Source organism: Poromitra crassiceps, assembly GCF_964638095.1.
Source record: "Poromitra crassiceps genome assembly, chromosome: 9".
Classification (NCBI taxonomy): Eukaryota; Metazoa; Chordata; class Actinopteri; order Beryciformes; family Melamphaidae; genus Poromitra; species Poromitra crassiceps.
In genome coordinates, this window is record NC_139630.1 from 38,167,012 (window position 1) to 38,176,471 (window position 9,460).

The window sequence follows — 9,460 nt, forward strand, 5'->3', positions numbered from 1 at the left end:
TCAGTATAAACTTAGACTTGACCTAATTTAGTTTTGTTTGTTGTAGGTCATGATTAACGGTCCGCATCAACAGGGCTGAATCATTGACAATGGTGTTAGGTGGTACTTAGACCTGAATTAGCAGTATAGTATTAGTCATCCTAAAAAATAAAAAATAAAAAATCCTAATAAACTTTGTTGTAGGTCATGATTTACGGTCCGCATCAACAGGGCTGAATCATTGACAGTGGTGTTAGGTGGTACTTAGACCTAAATTAGCAGTATAGTATTAGTCATCCTAAAAAATAAAAAATAAAATCAGAATAAATTTTGTTTTGACCTAATTTTATTGTTGTCTATAGAGTTAGTTCCACCTCTGCGCAGATTCCCCCGCTCTCTTCTCTCTCTCCCCCTCAGGTGTCCTTCATTGGCCTGACGTACACCCCCGCCGCTGCAGCCCTAGGTCCGGCCGTCATCGCCCTAGCCACCTGTCGTCACTCTAGGCCATCTACCCGCTACTCCTTCTACTGTCTGACACCCCGGGCTCTTCACCACCACCGACCCCTATCCTCATCATCCTGGTCACCTGCCTGCCTAAGGGAAGGGGGGGACCCCCCCCCCCCCCGGCCTCATCACCTCCAACTCCTATCCTCCCCTCCCCTTAATCACCACCTCCGACTCTTATCCCCTCCTCCCCTCCTCTTAGCTAGTATTCTCTAAACCTACGAACACTTAAAGACTACATTTTCTATTTCCTTTGGACTCTATTTTTTACATTTTCAACTCCCTTCCCTGATTTTAGGATAATTTAAAAACTACATTTTTATATCCCTCTGTTGGACTCTTTTTTACATTTTCAATTTTCTGTTCTCTTGTAAATTTTATTTCCATAATAAACCATTTACAGAGTTTCACTGCCGGAAAACTCTGTACATGGTTTAGCCCGGCATCTCTCGGCCTGTCTCGGAGGGGAGTCCCCGGATGGGGGTCCGCTGCTGGGTCCACTGCCTGGGTGGGCCGGCCCCCCGCGTGGCCTGCTCTCTCAGTTCCCAGTCACTAGCTGGGGGCGGGTCTGGGAGCGGGTCGCGTGGGGGGTGGGTTTACCCAGGCGACCATTGCTGGGCCCCTGTAGCACAACGACCTCACAAGGTTCCTCCTCAGCCAAGCCAAGTCACTGGGGCAATCCATTTGGTGGAAAGGTTTTCTTGCGTTCACTGGGGGTGTGGGGACGCCGCTGTGTCCCGGCCCGGCCTTCTCTCCCACGCCTTATGTGGGGGGGGGGGGGGGGGGGGGGCCGGGGCGGGGGGCATCGGTGCTCTTCATCACTGGTCGAGGGCTGCCGGTTGGTTTAGAACAGTTTAGGTAGGCGATAGATTAGCTACAGCCTAAGGCTGACCTGTTAGTGTTCAGGCAAAGATCAGATTAGAGCAGAGTAGGATAGGCCAGATTAGGCTGTAGACTAGCTAGATACTATGTCCCAGTTAGCTCTGGTTAATGCTTAGAGTAGTCAGTTGTCTGATCCCCCCCCCCCCCTCTCTTTCTCTTTCCCCCGCTCCTTTCCCTTCTTCCCCCTCCTGTTCCCCACTCTCCCACATTTCCCACTCCCCCCCCCGCACCCTCTCCTTCCATGCTCTTCCCTCCCCCGCCGCCCCTTCCCACGTTCCCCCTGCTCTCCCTCCCCTGCACCCTCCCACCTCTCCTTCTCTGTTCTCTCCTCCTCCCTGTCCTCTCCCCTCTCTCACATTCCGCCTGCACTCCTTCCCCTGCACCCCCCCACCTCTCCTTCTCTGCTCTCTCCTCCCCTCTGTTCTCTCGGGAGGGGGGGGGGAGGAGGGGGCGGAGAGGTCTGTTCCCTCCCCCGCCTCCTCCTCCCGCGTTCCCCCTGCACCCTCCCACCTCTCCTTCTCTGTTCTCTCCTCCTCTCCCCCTGCACTCCTTCCCCTGCACCCTCCCACCTCTCCTTCTCTGTTCTCTCCTCCTCTCTGTCCTCTCTGGGGGGGGGGGGGATGTGGGACGCTCCCCCTGCTTCTCTACCCTGGCTCTCCCTCCCCTGCACCCCCATCTCTCCTTCTCTCCTCCTCCACATTCCTATCTTCTCCCCACCTCCCCCCTCTCCTCCGTCTATATTGCTCATTCTCTCCCCACCTCCTCCCTCCCCCTGCTCTCTTCTCCCCCACACCTCCCCTCCCCTCCCCTCTCCTGCTCTCTCTTCTTGCTCCTTCCCCACCTCCTATACCCTCCCCACCCCATCACTCTCTCACATTCCCCCTGCTATTCTCCCTTCTCCTGCGCTCTCCTCTGCTCTCCCCTCATTCCTATATTTTCTATATTATCAATTGTTCAAATGTTATCTTTATTCTGTATATTCTTGTTACTGTTGTGTCAGCTAGAATTAGCTAGACATACTTTCTGTGAAGCCCTCTGAGACATGCTTGTGAATTAGGGCTATATAAATAAACTTGACTTGACTTGACTTGACTTAACCCTAACCCCTTACCCTAACCTCTCCCACCCCCTAACCCTAACCTCTCCCACTCCCCACGCATAAACCTAACCTCTCCCACCCCTCTCAAAACTCCCATTCAAAAAAAACTTTTCCATTTAACAATTTTAGAGCCGAAATTGTGAAATAGAAACGTCTTTGGCTGTGGACCAGTGTTACTATTTCACCATTTGCTAAGAGACTGTGTTGCAGCGTCAAGAGAGAGAATCAATTCGTTGTCTTACTGCCTTCATGTCTATCTGAAGCTTCTGCCAGGTGTAATATCCGTTGAATTGTTGCAGTTTAGTTGGTAATGTGGGCGGATGGGGATCGGCAGTTCTTAATCTGTAATTCTGGAATCAAAGTAGACACTCCTACTCTTGATCAGCAGTGCAGGGCCTCGCCTGATAGGCTCTTGATCAGCAGTGCAGGGCTCGCCTGATAGGCTCTTGATCAGCAGCGCAGGGCTCGCACGAGAAGCTGTGAGAGCCGGTGGAAATGATTAGATCTTAATTGTCAGATATCACAGTGTGATGGCAGCTGGAGAGAGACAGGCAGATACGCTACAGATCGCCTTGTAATAGTTCTTGTAGCGCTCAGGCGAGGGCCGGCGTGCCTCGACTGTGCTGTCGAGATTTAGATCAAAGTTAAAATAAAGCTAACAAACACAAGGGGTCGTTTCATTTCCTCCTCTTAGTTACATAAATGCGAGATGACTTATTCCTGCAATATTACCTTTGGTCTGTCAGGACGTCACCACGCTCTAGCTGTAGCACATGAACTCTCAACCGCTCTCTTTGCTGTAGCCCAGTTAGGCTTCTGGGGATTTGCAAGGAAAATGTCTCCAACAATGAATGCATGTCATTATTGCTGTATTGTGTGTGACGCGATGTACAGCTCCCACTTCGCTTTCAAAAGAGTGACATTGTGAATAACTGGGTCTAAAATATTCGGCTTCAAATGCAACAAGAATTAATTTGACAGAATTGTAGACATCAACTTGGACATAAAAAAACAACTTTTGGAGGGACCAAAAGACCAGATTAACTTTTAAATGAAAGTCAGTATATTTCCTTTTCGCTAGATCAGAGTAAAGCAACATTGTAAACATGGCAAATAATTTAGCAGTTGTTGCCGCCAAGGGGGTTTTCACAGTTTCTATTACAGTATATCTCTATGTCCATCTCTGTTTTTCTTTCCTGCGAGAAGTCCTTCCTCTGGCCTACAAGCTGTTTTTCCTGCCATAAACCTCATCAATCACAGCAGCATTTACCAGTCCTCTGACATTAATAGATAGAGACAAAAAGAGGAGGGGGAGAGAGAGACAGAGAGAGAGAGAGAGAGAGAGAGAGGAGAGGGAGAGAGAGAGAGAGAGAGAGGATGAGTTTGCACGCTGTTACAAATTAAATATCACTTACAATTTCTGATGACCGATTCCCTTGGAAAATCACACAAAAGACACAAGCACACAGTCTTTAAATGAATTCTCCATCTGACATGTATTTTTTGGTATTCCCTCACCGTATCTTGTATTATGTGTGAGTGCAGTAAATTCTGTATGCTGGAGTCAAGTGTTTAATGTTTCGTTTTTTTTGCAATGGAAAAAAGGTCACAAATGGCGACGCAGATCCGAAGGTTGCATGAAAAGGAAAGAGGCACTTCTCGTGGCAATTGTGTTTTAAAGGGACATTCTGGGAAAAACCGACTTGACATCAATCTCGAAGATTGTCAAAACACACTCCAACAGTTCCATTCCCCTCTGCCAAAAGACCCAAACAAGCACGCATGCAGGCAATCACCCTGCGGACAAACACTTGAGACATCATCGCTAATATTTCTTTGTTAATATTTATCCTGGCAGGCAGACGATCAGCTCAGTGTTATTCAGCATATAGCTTGCAAACAGGAAATACCTCCATATCCTCAAACTTTATCTCCGCGTCAGCAGCACACGACGCAGCATCCCACACTCGTCTCGGCTGTGATGACAAGGAAATCCACACTTGAGTGGTCGCACGTGCGCCGCAACAAAGAATCAATCTGGCGCAGAGGATGAAATCTCGTCAAAAGTGAAACGGCGCTTCCTGTGGATAAAGAAGACGCTGATGATGTCTTTGATGAAGCCGCAGCATCCTGATCCTGTGTTGAAACAGGAGATAAGGGGGGGGGGGATCTCTCTGACTGCTAGCCGCGCTAATCTACTTCGACAGCTGTGCGATGACACCAGGAATTAGCCGTTGCTCATGCAAATAGACTGCATATGCTAATACCGAAAGGTAATTGGTGGAAGGGGGCGTGGGAAGGTTGTCAGCTGGAAGTTTAGCTGGATGGAAATGTGTGTGTGTGTGTGTGTGTGTGTGTGTGTGTGTGTGTGTGTGTGTGTGTGTGTGTGTGTGTGTGTGTGTGTGTGTGTGTGTGTGTGTGTGTGTGTGTGTGTGTGCCCGCGCTGCTCTCAGCATTCTGAAAGGCCTCCAGCAGTCCTCATTACACATGTGCAGTAGACTGATGGACTGAGATAACACCAGTCATTTCTGACTAATACAGATGGCAAATGTGTCCCAGCATCATTGCCACTCCAGGATTTTTAGCCCATTTAACATCCCCCCATGATGAATATATATTGACACTCCAGAGATGATTTTTGTAGGCTTTATCCAGAAATCCATTTGCCATTTGGTTCTTCAGTGGAAAGGTCTATGGGGATTTCACTTAAATGCATAAAATAAGGTCTGTGGTTAACAAAAGTTTATGGGAACGCGAATTTGGGTTCAGCATGATACTCTTCACAAACGTGAATAACGTTTATGCCTTTTGAAGCGTTTTATAAAAATTTCACGCAAAAAAAACACATTTACGTTCCAAAAGTCATACTTTTGGAACTTCCGGGGTTCTTCCGGGTTCAAGAACCCAGAAGTATACTTCCGGACTCATTCCTGCGGCTCTCTCTATAGGTACGAGGCATGGCCAGGTCCCAGCAGCAGCACTGAACCACCCATACTGTAACACCATCAGCTGAGGTTGTCAGTCAATGCGTGCTCTGTTGAAAAGTCATATGCTATGCAGTACATACACAAGGAAAAACGCATGACAAAATATAAGATTGCAAAATAACCCTCTGGTTACCATAAAAGTTGGCATACAGTAGCAGGCAAAGTTTAGATGGGAAATGATCAGCACAGGTGGAATGTGTTGGAATGCATCTTCAACCAATTGCTCGACTGAAGCATTGTGATGCCGGACTGGGAATGGACTCTAATTGCAGTACTTTGGGGTTGTAGCTTATTTAGTGTGTTTGCTGTATGAGAAAGACTTGATTATTGCAATTGTAAAGTAAGAGGTAAGCACCTTTTCCTCTTGACACAGTTAGTTAAGCAAGCTGAGACACACTTTGATCTGAAAAGCTAAGAAGAAGAAACGTTGGATCTGTAGGCTATCTTTAGTCTGTTGTGTAGTGGTGCCCCACTGGGGATTAGCTTATTGTTTTTGTTGAAATAACAGCATGAGGGTGGCTCCAGCCTCCAGAGCTCCAGCCAGTCAGTCACCAGTCAGCCAGTCAACCAGAGGGCTGATTTAGACCAAGGGGCAAACCTGCTTGGCAGTGTACTGTTTCCTGGGTTCACATTTCCAGTTAACCAAACTGGTTGTAATTAGACCGTCTGCCTGGGGAGAGAGGGAACGGACAGAGAGCACAGAATAACCCTAACCACACACACACAAGCAGACACACAAAGTCCACATTTCTCACATGTTCTATCAGGCTCTCGCTGATACACACACACACACACGCACACGCACACACACACCCGCACACACCTCCGCGAGTCTCCACCTAAGACCACCCAGCCCCCCCGGCCGGTCCCTGGGGGCCTGGCCTGGGCCGGCCTGACGGGCTGCTGGGCCGGCCGCAGAGCAGCGCGGGGGGTCAGGGTATTCCTGGCAGCTCAGGCACCGCTGACTGGCAGGGAGGAAACTCCAATAGGCCAGACTCCAACCCTCGGCCCGCAGGGAGGGTTGGGGTCAAGGACTACAACCAGTCTGGCTCCATCGGACATCAATGAATGCACATCGTCAGCGCGGTGTGTCTGAGCTCGTCTGCATCACTTGGAGAAGTCGGTAACACGTGACTTGAAGTGCATTTGAGAGGCAACAAAAAGCCTTTATGATTGTCAATGCAATATTCTTAGATACTTTTCACAGCAATAGCATTATAACAATTGTTATTGGGGCTGTCAAACGATCCAGTGTCGCACTGTCGAGTCAAACACAAAAGAAGCATATCAAATCAAATACTGTTAACATAGCGTCCTTTCAATTGTGAACACAAAAGAAACACTCCTGCGAAATACACTATGTTCGATTACATTATAACTTTCAAATTAAAAAAACCCCAAAGCCAAACGAAATTGGTCAGGAAAAAAAATATATATATATGAATCCAGAAATCAAAAGAATAAGTGGTTGTCAACACGGCAACTTTACTGAGCCGATTTATTTTATTGGCTCCGCTAAACCATCTCCAGGGTGGAACACCATCTGGTTGTCACATTTTAAACAAGCAGTTCTTGTCTCTGTCAAAGTGCTGTTTACTGTTTTCTTCATTCCTGAGTGACTGTGCTTGAAGTGTTCTACAAACTTGCAGCCAGTGTATGGGTCGTTACTGAGGGAAAAATAGTAAAGTCCCAAAAAAATGACTAGTACTAAATTACTTTACTTTTTTTACTCCCTGTGAATTTAGTTTACTTTATTTGTTTGACAATTCACTAACACTTCCATGTTTGCAACACCAATTTAAAGGTCCCATTCCGTGCAAAAGCTGTTTTTACTTGTAAATGCATATATACTGCTGTCATCCCTCCCTGTAATGAGTGGTCACAAGCTCAGAACTGCCACAGTTGGATTTGTCCCTATCCAGCTTCCCCCTGCAGTCTCCTTCAAGCCACACCCCCAAACGCTCTGTTCCCCCAGACGGGGTATCGGGACGTCACGATGGTCCTCAAGCATACTGCGCGGGTCTCTCTCACACAAGCTATCTGCACCATTTTGTCTATAGCCACAAAATTAACACTTCTAGCTGGAGCGACGCCAACCGTACGTGATCCAGCAACTGCGGAGGTGCATTCGGTAAGTCTAGGCATTTTGAGATGTCCTCTTTAGCGTAGCAACGTTAAGTTAGCGATAGCGTTAGTTGTGGACACAACCTAGCGTGCTGGTCCACAGACGCTAATCTGATTGGCCGCTCAGCGGCCAATGGGAACTGTTAGTTCTGAATATATTATAGAAACAGACCATTCTTGGGACGCAACGAGATGAGGAAGGGACAACTCCATCACAACAAATGGGGTTGCTATATTTTCGACAAATTAATCCAGAATCATGTTTTATGGACCAGAGACACACGTTTTTAAGAGGTTACAGCTGCACGAATTGGGACCTTTAAAATAACATCAAGGATAACGCAAAAAACAGGACTTATTTCCATTGTGGTCCAGGCCTTGTTGTAGTTGGATGTGTGTGTGTGTGTGTGTGTGTGTGTGTGTGTGTGTGTGTGTGTGTGTGTGTGTGTGTGTGTGTGTGTGTGTGTGTGTGTGTGTGTGTGTGTGCGCATGGAGAAGATAGTGGAGTATGGCATTAGCGGATAAAAGCACAAAAAACATACAGCAAATATTCACATTGGCTTTGAACAGGCATTGTCCAGACAACAAGCTAAAGTGGGCTATACAATATTGCATATAGATCACGACAGGCCGTGGTATATGCTCATTATACCGCACCATGAGGGTCGTGCTTCGTGGTTGTGCTAGGCTTTCTTGTGTTCATTGGGCCAATAAATATTGTATTGTATTGCTGACCGAAGCCTTCATTACCAGCAGACGTAGTATAAATAAACACAAGATTAATAAAAACAGAGCCTACTGCATTAAATTCCAACTTTTCGAGTTGTATTTACCACTTGGTTGGCTCATTCATCTGCACTCAGAATTTTCAATATTTCTGACTTGAAGTAACAAGATGAGGGCAATTTTACGATAAATGTTACACCAATAAAGATGTTAAGGAGGCTAAATAAAAAGTAATGTGATTACAGTAATACATTACTTTGCCCCCAACACTGCTGGAAACGCTTGACAAAAAAGTCAAACCCATTTGCATGTAGGCAAAGTGCCCCATCTCTGCACGCCGTGTGCCACACAGGGCGGTCGCTTAAATGGAGTGTGGCAGCTGCAGTCATGTTTTGGTGCCGCCTGTGCCAAGTGTGGTCAACTTGTCCTCCATCTTCCTTTGGTTTGCAACATCCAACAGTAATTAGGACGATGACTCAGACTAGTGTCGCTTTGTGAATAGTAGGGGTGGGAATCACCAGATGCCCACGATACGATACTGAAACGATACTTGAGTCACGATATGATAGTATTGCGATACTGCGATATTTTCGATATTGCAATATATTGAATATTGCGATATCTCGATATATTGCGATTTCTTACTTTTTGAACTGCAAATGATGTCCCCAAAGGAAAACCTTGTCAACATCTGGTTTATATAAGAACAATTTTTCAGTCTGTACATCTGACTTCAACCATTTTATTGCAGCAACATTGTCAAGTAGACAGACCAACAACTTTCATAAAGTCATGTCATAGTTGCATGCACCTGACAAAGTGAACTGTTTGTTACAGTCTACTTACAGTCCACCTTAACTGGATGTGTGTGTGGACTACTGTACTTATGTAGTTTTTGCAACTTCACTTCACTTACACAAAACATCTTGTGCAGCCCATTCAGTAACTGGGGAATTTGTAAATTACTGTTATGACAAAACTGTTACTTTTAAAACAAAATGAAAATATGCTACCATTTGTTTACTGCTGGCCTTGGAACTAAAGTTTATAGTAGCCCGGTGGCCTGGCATGGCCTGCAAAAAAAAAAACTTGCAATATCGATACTTGGCGTCCAAATATCGATACAATATCGTCAGGCAAAATATCGCGATACTGTGGT